This window comes from Monodon monoceros, unplaced genomic scaffold (assembly GCF_005190385.1).
Source record: "Monodon monoceros isolate NGI ecotype Baffin Bay Population unplaced genomic scaffold, NGI_Narwhal_1 Super_Scaffold_21, whole genome shotgun sequence".
Taxonomy (NCBI): domain Eukaryota; kingdom Metazoa; phylum Chordata; class Mammalia; order Artiodactyla; family Monodontidae; genus Monodon; species Monodon monoceros.
The window spans coordinates 106,719,740-106,734,262 of NW_021703778.1; positions in this window are offsets into that span (position 1 = coordinate 106,719,740).

Consider the following 14,523-nt stretch of genomic DNA (forward strand, 5'->3'; position numbering starts at 1 on the left):
ATTAAGTCATCTTTACACGATCTAAGAGGTGTATGGAAAAAACACAGCCTTGAGGACTCTGAACCTGGAGTCTTCTTAATGCCAGGAGTGTGCCTTGTCAAAACGGCATCCTCAGTTGGCACCCAGCACCTAATATTGCTCCATATTTGACTGACCAATAATTAATATCTCAAAGGACCTGTAAACCATATGCTTATGCACTGGTGCTCTGGATTGAGAGTGGGGACCTCACATATTGTCATAATCGTGATGATCTGACTTTTCCCTAAATTCATCAATCACACCAGAAATCTATCTAGTTCACTGGCATAATGGTCAACCTTCTGAATCAAAGCTGGAGAAACCCCTGTTGACATTAAGCATGAGGTAATCTGCTTTTCAAGAAGAGACATTTTATTCAGTTTTCCTTATCACTCTATGTTGAGCTTGAACCTCTTGGGTTAAGACAGGACCTGAACCACCAGACAGAAAGGGCAAATGAAAGTTACCCCAGTGAGCTACAAGTCAAATCCAATAAGGACAGCTGAAGTAGAAAAGAAAATCCAGGATTAGGTATAAATGAACAAGTAGGAACTCTAGGTCTAAGATCAACAGGCGCTAAGCCAGGAAATTAGGGTAAGAAGAGTGAAAAAACAGACTTAGGTTCATGGGTTGAGGCTTTCAGGCACAGTCACATGTCCCTAGAGTCTCAAGGTCCTAGGTGACACTTAGGAATACCATGGCAAGTGGAAATGGCACAGGACCTAGAGTCAAAGAACCTGGATTCCAACCCTGACTCCAACATATACTGATTGTATGAAAATAGGCAGAACACATCTTTAAATTTATTATAATTTAAATCTTTCTTACAGAATTTTTGTGAGGATTAAATGAGATAATATATATGAAAGCAGTTTGGACATCTTAAGTTGCTTTATAAATTTTAATTATTATTAACTTGAGACATATTTCCTTAGAAGTAGTGGAAAACAAGAATTCAACTGGTACTGTGGTTCAGCCGCATATGGATTTAATAGGCATTATTGTCTTCTAGTTAGTTCGGCCATCTGTGGATCATTCAAAAAGAAACAACAAACTTTGGAAAACAAGCCATTCATAAACCAGGAACTGCCCATATATGCCTTGTGATTGAAAGCTTTTGACCTATTAATGCCCATAAAGAGCAGAACTTGGAAGGAATCCTGTGTTGAATGTTTTCCTTTCAATCTAGATTTATCAATGTACTAGTACTAGTCATCAAGTAAATAAATCACAAACTCAATTTATCTCTGCCAGGCTCCACAAACACCAACTTGTGTGCTAATAACATAAAAGAAAACAGTAACTGTGTTTCAAACACACACACACACACACACACACCAACCATCAGTAGTTCTCAGAGTGTGGTCCCAAAGCTGCAACAGCAACAGTCTAACAAACCTGGAAACTTGTTAGAAACAGCAAATTCTTGAGCCCCATGATCTCTGAGGATAGGGTCCAGTAATCTATGTTTTAACAAGCCCTCCAAGTGATGCTGACACTCTCTGGAAATTTGAGAGCCACTACATTGCACTGAGAACAGAAGTAGCAACATAAGCACGATTTGGGCTTCCCTGGTGGCGCAGTGGTTGAGAGTCTGCCTGCCGATACAGGTGGCACGGGTTCGTGTCCTGGTCCGGGAAGATCCCACATGCCGCAGAGCAGCTGGGCCCGTGAGCCATGGCCGCTGAGCCTGCGCGTCCGGAGCTTGTGCTCCGCGACGGGAGAGGCCACAACAGTGAGAGGCCCGCGTACCGCAAAAAAAAAAAAAAAAGCACGATTTTATTTGTAGATTACTGTGGGACCTTAACTAGTTTTTAAACCTTAACATGTTTTAAAATGGCTGAAGTTTCAATACAACATGTGCAACTAAATGTCACAACTATAAAGGAATGACCAGGACAATATAGATTTTAATTTGTATTTACAGGTTTATTATTTAATGAAGTTCATTTTTCCAACCTTAGTCTGAATAGATGAATGTCTTGGTCAAGTCTAATTTCCTGTGATACTTGAGCAATTCAAACATTCACAAAAAAACTGAGCATATTTTTATTTACTAAGGGCTCTAATCAAGGTGTAAGCTCTTACAATTACTCTTGGTAATAGAAATGTAAATTAAACTCAGTTCATTCATTTTAGCAGTATCTCTCCTTGTTTGGCTTTTAATAGTATATAAGTCTAGCTATTATGTTAATACCTTGTTATTTAAAGTTTATAATATACTTTAATAATATAGACAATAAAATTACTATTTAATATGGTAGGGTAAGAACAAAATAGATTTTTAAGAAAAATAGAGGCTAGGATTTTTTTCTATATAATTATTAAAAGAAAAATCTTATTTGACTAATGATTGGAGGTGCAAGGTCAATTTTTCTCCTCTTATTCATTTTAACAAACTAAGCTACACAAGTATCAATAAGAGTATAAAAATCTCCAATGAATCAGTCAACCATTTCTTCTTTCATAAATACTATAATTTAAAAATATTATGTAAAAATAAAGTTTTATTGCACATATTACAGCAACTTTATTTTCATCATGTTTAGGCCTGAGGGTTAGGACCCAGAACTCTCTGCCCTAGAATTCCATCAGCCTCCGTTACACTTCTGGGTCACTGGAAATGATGCCCATGTAGTTCCTGAGGAAGCACGGTACAAGTATTTGTGAATGACTTGGCTTTTCCTGAAAGTACCTCATCAACAATTACCAACACTAAATGCAATCTTCCTACCACAAACCACAGTTTGTGACATTAAAAAGAAAAGCAGACAAGCAATCACACCTTTAACTTACTCTGACCAGCCCTTCTGGTGATATCTGGAACTAGCATCAGGGCTTCCTTCTGTTTCTCATTCCTCAGTGTCCCACAGCATCCTCCTGGGAAAACCCACCCACACCCTCCAGCCTGACCATCATTTTGGCTCCAGTGAAACCGCAGAAGAATTTCTAACCCTTTCCTACTCCCCCTTATTTAAAACATTGCTCCACACAGTTTGGCATGACACTTCTTGCTTACGAGGAAGTTCTGTTTCTTCCCAAATGAAAACTGAAAACTACAGAATAAGATTTCTAGCCTTAGAGAGTCTACTGATGAGAAAAATGGAGATCTAGGATTTAACATGAAAATCCTGGAATTATGGGAATGAAAAAAGGGGAGAGAGCTGCTGAATTTATGAGAACACCACATATCATGAATCATGTAGGTATAAAACTTACCATATCTAAATATTTTTAAATAACCCTTCATAATAGCATTTTATAATTACAGTGGGGCCCTCTGGTGTGTGAATTATGGTATATTCATGTTTAGCTGCATTAACTGCACTCAGCTTTTAGCTATGTGCCTAGCAACACACTGGGTATGAATTAATGCGCAATAATTCATGGCCTGTTGTGTCTTATTAAATATAGCATTGATTCAATTTTAGAACTGCAACATAATGACTCAAATATTTTTCAGAATGCTAAGTGCCCCACACGATTTTCACTTGAGAGCCTGTTTTCACATTTGCAACCCTCACTTACAATAGTAGTATTTTTCTACTGCAGAGAAAAAAAATGCAATTGCCCACCCAAAAAAATAAAATACCAAGAGGAATTACCTACTGAATAGTCCTGTTTACCCTAGTAAATATGAGTCTCTAAAAATCTGCTTTAAACGGGGGAAAAAAAAGTTTTCTGTCTTTCAGGCCATTTTAAAAACTACTTTAAAAGACTCAGTTTCTTTGTTCTCCATTATTCTGTGATTCAAAGCAAAATAATAATATGTCACATTTAGAGGGGAAAGTGCCCAGCAAGAGAGCTGTGGTCCAGTTCTGATTCTGCTCATTTACTGTGTAATTACCAATAAGTCACAATCACTCTGGACCTCAGTTTCCTCATCTGTAAAACAGGTTTGATGCTGCCTCTTTTCCCATGGCAGGTGGTGTTATGAAAAGAAAAACAACATAAATCTGTGAAGATGCTACATAAATCAGTACAGGCAATGTGCCTAGCTAGCTCCATACTAAGCATACTTCGTGCTAAAGAGCTACCATGTCCATTATCTCATTGTAAACTCCCAACAATGCTGTGGGTGGATAGGTACTATTATTCCCATTTCACAGCTGAGCTTTGGTCATAGGATGTTCTTCCCTTCAGTGGCAGATGCACATGAAGCAGTGAAAGACCTAACCTGAATAAACCACGATTTCCAAAGTCACAGTTAGAGTGCCCTAACATCTACCGGACAGAGGAAGAAACAGAGACGAACTGACAAGTGTAACTTAGTGGCAAAGTTACAACCCAAATCCTGGTCTAGAGACTTTCAGGCAGACCAGAGACTACCCTTATGATGAAAAGGATGAGCAACTACCTGACCTCATAATTTTCACTTGAGCCAGTGAGAAGCCTCTCACCACAACCTTAGACAACACTGGACACAACTAAATCACAGTTTTATAAGTGATAGTGAGTGTTCTGTCAGCCCAAATCTCATACTGCAATACTTTTCCAGTGGACATCCTTCCATGTCTTCATGTTCAGAATTACATTTTGAAATGACTTTTGATTTGTTTTAAGCAAAATATAAGATCTATATTTTATTAATTGAAGGAGGTTACAGAACTTTCCTTTTGTTACTAGCTACCACAGTGCTTGCTATATGCCCTAATTCTCCCAGAAGTCTGATGTTCTCTGCAAGGATGAGCTATAAAAAAAAAAAAACAATAACCAAAACCAGTATTATAATGGAGAAGAATAAACCTGAGTCCATATTGGATCTATTCCCTCAGCTCTAATCCTTGTCCTCTTTTGCCTGTGCTTAGTCATGCTGGCTCTGCACCTTTGTAAAAGAATGTTGGCTGTAACCTGAAATATATATGATAGCACATTCTTGAGGCTCTACCTTTTAAAGGTATAACACTTTTCCATTCATATAGAGATAAAAAGTTTCATAACAGAAAATGAAAACTGTTTTGTTGGAGGTTTAAAGGAACATTGTGACCACACCTACATGGACAGCTACAAGAACAAAGGATTCCATCACCAAGAAATATGCAACCACCAGCCACATCCCCCCTCCTTTTAGTATAAAAGAAGCCTGAATTTTAATTCGGGTAAGATGGTTCTTTGGGACACTAGTCTGCTGTATTTCTGAATAAGGTAGTGACTTGTCCCAACACCTGTCTCCCAATTTACTGGCCTGTAGTGGGGCAAGCAGTACAAGCTTGAACTCAGTAACAGTATCTCATGCCCAGCTCATGTTCATGCATCTGACAGTGCCACTTGAGCATAAAAGCACCCCTGGCACCAATACTGCAAAAAAACTTTTAATTTTGGCCCAAGATAATTTATTTCTTTTGTGATATGAGGAAACCTGAGGAAAAGTAGTAGGTTGGGGCCACGACCAACCTTACTGGGACAGAATGTACACTAGGGATACACTAGGGATCAGTGTATCTTGGTACATCCATGCCATATACACAGACATGGAACAAAGCAACATGGAGTTCTTTTAGAGTAAGTCAAACCCAGTTTCTAACTCTAGCTTCCTCATTACTAGTATGTGACCCTGCAGACTGATTTAATCTCTCTCAGCATGTTATTTAATTGTAAATGGAGCAAATAACAGTTGCTATCTCACAGAGTATGAGAATTCAATGGAATATTCCATATACACCATGGAGGACAGAGCCTGACACATAATAAGCACTCAAAAGTGCTAACTAACATTACGTTACAGAAATTATTGTGGGTCCATGTTCTAGATAAGATATGGATCAACTGCTAGTTATTATAGGTCAAACATGTCTAAGCCTTTCCATTCTATAGGTCCCTCATCACAGAATTTTATTAAATGTATGAATGCTCCTAGCATTCTCTTACATTATCACGACACAAAATTTTCATTGCACTCAGCATGTACCTACGTTACAGTTCATTCTGCCTTATGGCAGAATTACTTGTGCCTTTGTCTCCTTCCCGACACAGTAAGCATGGGAGAGCAGGAAGCACAACTGACTGTCCTGTTCAAGGACTAAGACAGTGCGGTGCATCTATCCAGCTGGAGTCCAATAAAAGTCAGTTGAATTATACTGAAGATGCCACCACAGAGTAAGGCATCCACTTGCTCATCATATCAAAGCAGATGCTGTTGGGTAACACAATTATTGCTTTCTGTTAGGAGTTGTACCATAGGCTCAAGTGAAGACTCTATGAACAGAAGAAACATGGGGGAAATTAGATGGCTAGCCCAGTTCACCGCAAGTGAATGTTATTTTGGGTCAGGCTTTTTAGAATTCCAAAAGATTCTTCTGCACGCTGGAAGACAAAGGGTTATGATTCTGAAACACCAGTGGCTTTTTCACTCTTCAATGCAAAATAAAAGCCCACTTAGACTTTCTTTTGCAATTATCACCTATTTGAATTCTGGTAATGCTTATTTAGTTAGCAATCTAGCTCTTTTCCCCGTTTAAAAGAAATAAATAGCTGAGCGGATTTTTTCTTTCATACGTTGATATGAGGAGACCAGGATTTTGGTCTTCTTTGATATGACCACAGAGACTTGTTTAGTGGCAACAAGTCTTCCGAGGCCTGATCTCCTCTCCTCCACAAGCTGAGTGAGCAGAAGAGAATACAAGGGAAGCAGACCTCTTGGCGCCAGGACTGAAGTAGCAGGACCTGTTTCTGAGAGCTCAGGTAGTAGGTGGACTCTACTCTTCCTGCCCAGCCAGAATGAGAGAGAATAACGGGGCAGACAACTGCAGGAGGGGTGATGCCAATCCCTGAACAAGTAGGTGCCCCTGGTTTCTCCTTTTTTTTGTTGTTTTTTTGTTTTTTTGTTTTTTTGTTTTTTTGTTTTTGCGGTATGCGGGCCTCTCACTGTTGTGGCCTCTCCCGTTGCGGAGCACAGGCTCCGGACGCGCAGGCTCAGCGGCCATGGCTCACAGGCCCAGCCGCTCCGCGGCATGTGGGATCCTCCCGGACCAGGGCACGAACCCGTGTCCCCTGCATCGGCAGGCGGACTCTCAATCACTGCGCCACCAGGGAAGCCCCTGGTTTCTCCTTTATGTGGAATTCCCTATTATTCTTCTCGTCCTCTTTCTTACCAATCTTATCAACCTGCTGGTTTGGAAATTACATCAAAATAGGACCACACAGATTTTTTTTTTGTGGACCATGCTTAGAAATTTTCAGAAGCAAGCAAGATGGACCAAGCTGTATTATCCCTGTCTCAGAGAAACCCTTATGCATGTCACATGGAAATTCAGCTGTCATCACCCTGCCTCCTTCAAGACGTCTGTACCCTATTCTTCAAAGCACTGGAGCACATATTAGGCAGAACAGCTAGTGCATTACTAAAATACCCTGACAGGTGTGGATAGACTTTACTGCTTCTCCCACACCACACACACACACACACACACACACACACACACCATTTACCACTTCAGAGATCTCTATTCACTGAAAAGATTTTCCAGTCTTCTCTGTCATCAAATCTGGACAAGATCTTGCTTCTACCTCCACTGCAGCTGTCACTGTTCTCCTGACCTTCGACTGGACCCCCAAGCCAATAAAATTTCATGCTTCTTTTGAAGGTTGTCCCATGGGGTTACCAGAGGCAACGGAACATAATGGTTATGCAAGTGGACTCTGGAGCCAGACAGCTAGATCCTAATCTTGGCTTAATCCCTTATAAGCTATTTGTTTGGGGACAAGGTTCTTAATCTGTCAATGCTACAGTTTCCTCATTTGGGATGATAGTAATTGTGCCTATGTCAGGTTATTGTAAATATTAAATAAATTACTATATGCTAAGTATTTAGAAAGTACCTGGAACTTAGTAAGTACTTAATAAATGTTCACTCCTAACAATGTTCTATCCCCCATCATCCTCATATTCTACTTGATATGATTTTGTTCTTGGTTTATTACTAATCTTAATTTAAAACTCTGAACTCGGGACTTCTCTGGTAGCCTAGTGGTAAAGAATCTGCCTTCCAATGAAGGGGACATGGGTTCGATCCCTGGTCGGGGAACTAAGATCCCACATGCCGCAGGGCAACTAAGCCCACGCGCCACAACTACTGAGCTCGCGCACCTCAGTGAGAGAGCCCGTGCGCCCTGGAGCCCACGCGCCAACTGGAGAGAGAAAACCCACACACCACTAGAGAGAAGCCTGTGCGTCAACGAAAGATCCCACACACCTCAACGAAGACCCTGCGTGCCGCAACTAAGACCTGATGCAGCCAAAAAAATAAAGAAAATAAATAAATATTAAAACTTTGAACTTCAGATTTCTTTCCCTCGGATGATATTTTTCTAAGAGGATGTTCTCTTTTTTCTTTTCAGTTCAAGGTACTTAAGTTGCATAGACTTCTTATGATGGAATACGAGACAGAGAAACAAGTAAAACTGCCCTGAAAGCTTGATTTTCAGACCTAACTCATATAATTATTATTTTGGGGGGTTAAATAGTGCCTGACACAACTGGCTTTCAATAAATTCAAAAATAAACAAATACACTTGCTCTCTTTTCTCATTGAGCACAAGGTGGCTAATCCCAGAAGGGGGGAAAAGTCTCTTCCTTCTGCCCTACTTCCCCCAGCCAATTTCTCCACCATAACTTTCAAGGAACATTCTAAATATGCTCTGGGTGACTTATCTCCCCAAATGGGTTCAGGGACACATATCACATCTTATAACCCTTTGGGTCATTTGAGTGCTTCATAGACTGTGAGGGCTAATTCATTCGTTCAGCTGCAGACAGAGATGATCTCTTCCTATTTCTTAGAACACTTTTTCCCCTGGGCTTCTAGCCACCAAAATCTCCTGCTATTCTTCCTACTTTCAGCCATTCTTTTTCTGTCTCTTTTTCAGATCTTCGTCCTCTATTCAAACCCTGAATGATGATGTGCCCAAGAGCTTGGTCCTTGGCACTCTTACCTTCATATCTCTGCCTGCTTCCTGCACAATCATCTCCCATCCCAGGGCTCCAAAGAGTCTACGCCTCTGGGACAGGCCTCTTCCTTGAGATCCGGACTTCCGCATTCAACCTCCCTCTCACCTGCTCCAGTCATTTATCAAACACACACCTCAAGCTCAACACAGCCGAAGCACAAGTCTTGATTTCTAACTCAAACCTACTCCTCCCCCAAGCTTTGCACTTAGTACATGGAAACACCATTGTCACGGTCACTTGGACCCAAAACTTAGGCCTCACTGCTGATTTCTCCCTCACACGTACTCCACAGCCAGGTCAATTGCAAGTTCTGTTACCTCCATGTTCAGTGTGTGTCCCAAACCTAGACTCCCCTCACTGCCCCCTCTTCTACCAGCCTGGTCCAAGCCACTGCCATACCGCACCTAACTGACGCAGTGGGCTGCCTAACTGGTCTTCACTGCCATCTGCCCTCCCACCCTAACAGTCCATTCAACACAGCAGCCAGCCATATCTCTGAAACAAAACCAGAGTCAATCATATCCCCGTTACAACACATCAACTTTCAGATTTCCCTACTTGAATAGAAGCTCCAAGAAGGCAAAGATTTTGCCTGTCTTGTTCCTTGCTTATGCCTAGCAACTAGAGCAGCACCTGGCACATGACAGTACTTCAATATTTGTTGAATGAATAATGACTTCATTAAATATTCAATGAGAGTCTACTTTGTGTTTGGTCATGTGCTGAATTCTGGGAGCATATCAAAAACATAACAAATATGGTCCATGTCCTTATGCCTAGTGAGGAATGCAAACATTCACATAGGTAAACACTAACAGATATGACAGTGTTACATGAGTGTGATGGTTAATTTTTTTTTTCAGTACGCGGGCCTCTCCCATTGCGGAGCACAGGCTCCAGATGCACAGGCTCAGCAGCCATGGCTCACGGGCCCAGCAGCTCCGCGGCATGTGGGATCCTCTCGGACCGGGGCACAAACCCGTGTCCCCTGCATCGGCAGGCGGACTCTCAACCGCTGCGCCACCAGGGAAGCCCCGATGGTTAATTTTATGTGTCAACCTGGCTGGGCCACAGTACCCAGATATTTGGTCAAACATTATTTTGGATGTTTCTGTGGGGATGTTTTTTGGTAAGATTAACATTTAAATTGGTGGACTTTTAGCAAAGCAGACTACACTCCATAGTTTAGATGGGCCTCATCCAATCAGTTGAAAGCCTTCATAGAACCAAGATTGACCTTCCCCAACAAGAAGTAATTCTGCCAACAGACAGCCTTTGGACTTGAACTGCAACAATGGCTCTTCCTTGGGTCATCAACCTGCCAGCCCATCCCATCAGATTTTGGATTCTCTAGGCCTCCAGAATCGTGTAAGCCAACTACTTAAAACCAATTAATCGGTCAACCTCTCTCTCTCTCTCCCCTCCCACCCCCATCTAACTATCTATCTAACTACACACACACACACACACACACACACACACACACACATCCTGTTGGTCCTATTTCTCTGGAGAACCCTGATTATTACAATGGGGAAATGAAGGGTGATGTAGGGGCATATATTAAAGGGTCCTCCTAACATAGTTTGAGAAATCAGTGAAGGCCTCCTAAAGGAACAACATTTACACCAAGATTTACATCATGGGTAGATGTCAGACACGACCAGTGTAAAGGGGAAGCCAAAACTATTCCAGGCAAAGGAAACAGCATTTTCAGTGGCCCTACTGTAAAAGAAGTGCTTTCCAGGCACTAAGAAGTACAGCCTTGGCTGGTTGATTGTCCTCATATGAGAGGTGCAACCTAGATGCTTCATTTGGCAGTCCTCACACTAAGAAAGTCAAGCACACTGTCACACAATCCCTCTCAGCAGAGGTCGCAGTCAGCCTGATCTGAAGAAAAACACCATACATATTCATCCCTCCTGTTGGCAAAGTTCATGCCCTCCCTCTCTGCACAGGGATATAATCAGTGAAGTCTGACATGACTCCAGGCTGCAGACACCCAAGAAAACAGCAAAGTCCTTATGAGGAGAGACCTAATTCAGCCTCGGAGCAGTCCAGTCAGCAGTCACTCCATTCTGAAACCTGTCAGACTGCAATGCTGTTCAAGGCTGTTGTTTTGACATTAGCTTGACACGTTCACATGTCACCCTCATTGTGTGAACTCCTACTCAGTGTTTTGTAATAACAGCAAAGGCATCAATATTTAAAAACAATCAAATATATGTTTGGTTTAAATAGGCAGTTGAGCCACAATCACTTACCAAAAATCTTCTATGTGTATTTGCCTGTTACATATATTTTAACTTAACCTTTCATATGGGAAGTCTCTTATCTGAATTAATTAACTACAAAGGGTCCATAATTTAACAGATCCAGGGTTCTACTCGTCTCTCTAAAATATCATAAACTAAGTTACTTCCACACTTTATATGCTTCTTTCATCACCACTCTAAAGATGACATAAGATTCTGTAGGTATATACCAATAGATGAATGTCCTAAAAACTGCTCATAAGGTATAAATACCTTAACAGACATCTCCCTGATGGAGGCAAACTGCTGAACTCATTCACTTTGTTTTCACTCTTCCATTTGGCAGGTGTAGATGAGAACTGACACCAGATGCCTATGGAAGTGGCTAAAGTGACACTCATGTCCCCCCACATATTTCCCCAGGGCCCTACATTTTACTACAATGGTATATTTCTTCTTGCTAAGAGATTGATGAATAAGGACTTGCCTGGAAGTTGTCACATAAGCTGAATTTGCCCACACGGCTCACTAACATTGAATAGAACCAGTTTAATACAATATTCTCTCTGTGGTGTCAAGGCTGAAAACATAAATGGGACAATTGGAAAGACAGTCAGCTAAACAACCTACCCTGTATGTTGCTTGAAAATAGCCATCGGCTCTTCGGACAAAATTTTTGAACCAGAACATACCTGAGGAGTAGGTGTACCCCCTATCATTCATCCTAAAATGTTGGCTGAATTCCAAAAGCCCCATAGTCTCCAAAGGCATGATGTGGCTCTCCATATATCAATCCTGGTAGATCCCAGAAAGTTTTTCCATACTGCTCTCCTAAATTTTGATGTTTTTCAAAGATTGAGTAAAGGGAGTTATAGGTATCTGTGAATTATATTTAGTATTTTGAAAATCTAATGGAAAACATACATAACTAAAATAAACATAAATATACATACTAGGCTTTCTTTCATTTTGTTTTATCTAATTTTTATGGCGTTACATCAAATCAATAACACTGGTTATCATATGTCAGTCCAAAACTCTGATTGGCAGTTATCCCTAGTTTATCTTAATAAACAAGGAAAACAAAGCAATTATTACTTGATAAATACTATTTGGTAAATAAAATTGTTAAAGTGTGAAGTCCCTGAGGGGAAAGAAAGCAATTTTTAAAAAGGCCTTAGTGATGACAAAGGGTTGGAACCCTGGCCCTGACTGTACTTATGTCTCCAACCATCTGCACAACTTCCCTGGATTCACTCCATTGGAGAAGATGCAGAGTTAGGTCAAGAGACTCTGAGTGAGGCACATGCCAGGCTTGAACAAGTCCTTCCTGGACCCCACATGCCTCCTCCCCACCACCTCCTACAAAGGCCAAGTCTAGAGCAGAAGTGACCTGGACATCAGACAACAGATTTCAGAGAATGACCACAGGTTCTCCTCAGGGTCAAGATTATAGGAATCCTTTGCAGCTCTCCTCTGAAACATACCTTCAGACAAGAACTGTGGCATCAGAGGTTGAAATGTATGGCTCTTCTTTGACAGGACACTGCTCATAATCAGCAAATGAGGGGGAATCAGTCTCTAAGGATTTCCATCTCAATTTTTCAGAGGAGGTTTTGATTCAGACTCAGTGTTAGAAGCGCCATATACCAGCAGTCCCCAACCTTTCTGGCACCAGGGACCGGTTTCGTGGAAGACAATTTTTCCATGGACGGGGCGGGGGTCGGGGGATGGTTCAGGCAGTACTGTGAGCCATGGTGGGGGTGGGATGGGAAGTGAGAGACAGATGAAGCTTTGCTTTCTCACCCACTGTTCACCTCCTGCTGTGCAGTCCCAGCCCACAGCCCAGGGGTCAGAGACCCCTGCCATATACCAAAGCAGAACACACACAGTGGCTGACGCAAGTGAAAATACTCGAACCTAATTTTCCTTTTGGTATTTGGTCTTCTTTAGCTACAGTTACCCACCTCATTCCTGACTTGTCTTAAATTTTGCTACTAGTGAGAGCGAGTAAGGCCATCTGAAAGTACAACTGCAAAGTCGTCAAACCTGGATTTAGTACTCTCATTGTTTTGCCCCTCCACTCCTATCTTTTCCAATATTCTCCAGCTGTTCTCCTATCCAGGTGTGCTCCTAGAAAAATATCTTAAAAACTCATACATGTGAAGGTGTAAATGATAGATATGACTTAATCAGTTTTTTAACCTAGGGGTGCTCTTCTCTGGACTGGAGCCAGGATCCAGATGCTTTTGGTGAATGGGGCTGGATGATCTTCATGCTGGCAGTGTTTAAGTGCACGAGTACTATTCACGGGGACTACATGAGGTCGATGCAGGGAATGGCATGGTCTCTATCTTCACCTGCCTTCCTGCCCCATACACATAAAACCCAGCCTGATAGCCTGATTTTGAGCTTCTATAAGAAGAGAGGCTACTGCAAGAAAATGGGAGATCTACATTTATGAAAGACCGTGTGATGGAGAACTACCATCCTAGCTCTGCTGCAGACCACAGCCTGAGTGGTCAAGATAGCCTCCCAGGGAAAAGGGATTGTACTGGCAGGAAGCATTCTTACAGAGGCAACCAGGTCAGAGTCAATGTCCAGGTTCTTCGACAAGGAGACCAAAACATCTGAGGTAGCTTATTCTAGGGCACATATGAGACACCACCTGTCCTGAGGACTCAAAAAATAACTAAAGAGTTTGGGGATGAGGGTAGGGTGAGGGTTGAAGCCTACTGAAGCTTAATTAAAATTGCAGCTAATGAAATTTCCCCCATAATTATATAAGTTAGGAGAAGTATTTGAGAGCCACTGACCCATCTTGCAGCTTATGTTCAACCCTTGTAGGCCAATACCTTTTCAGAAAATATCCCTTCACTAACTGTGCCTTCCAAATAAAGTATGTTATTAGTAACATCATTAGTTAGCATTTATAGTTTCATCTTATTTTTCATATCTTCTTTCTATCTTTCAGCTACTAGATGGTGTGGCAATAAATACCTTTGAAATTGGCATGTCACTTTCCTTCCACAGGAACTTAGTTGCCTGGTACCAAAGCTTGAATTTAAATAAAATAACTATGACTGTACATTGGCCCTGCCCGTTAATGCCAAATGAATGCACTGCTGTATCAGTAAATAGCAAATTCATTATGGAGTGTTACTCGAGCTCTTACAAATGAGCCACTTGAGTCAGACGGTTCCTCAATCTCTGTGCCTGCCTTTGCGTGTCATCTACCTAGGAAGGTGATGCTTTGAAATCGTGTTAAGAATTTTAATCACGGATATTCTCTGCACATTG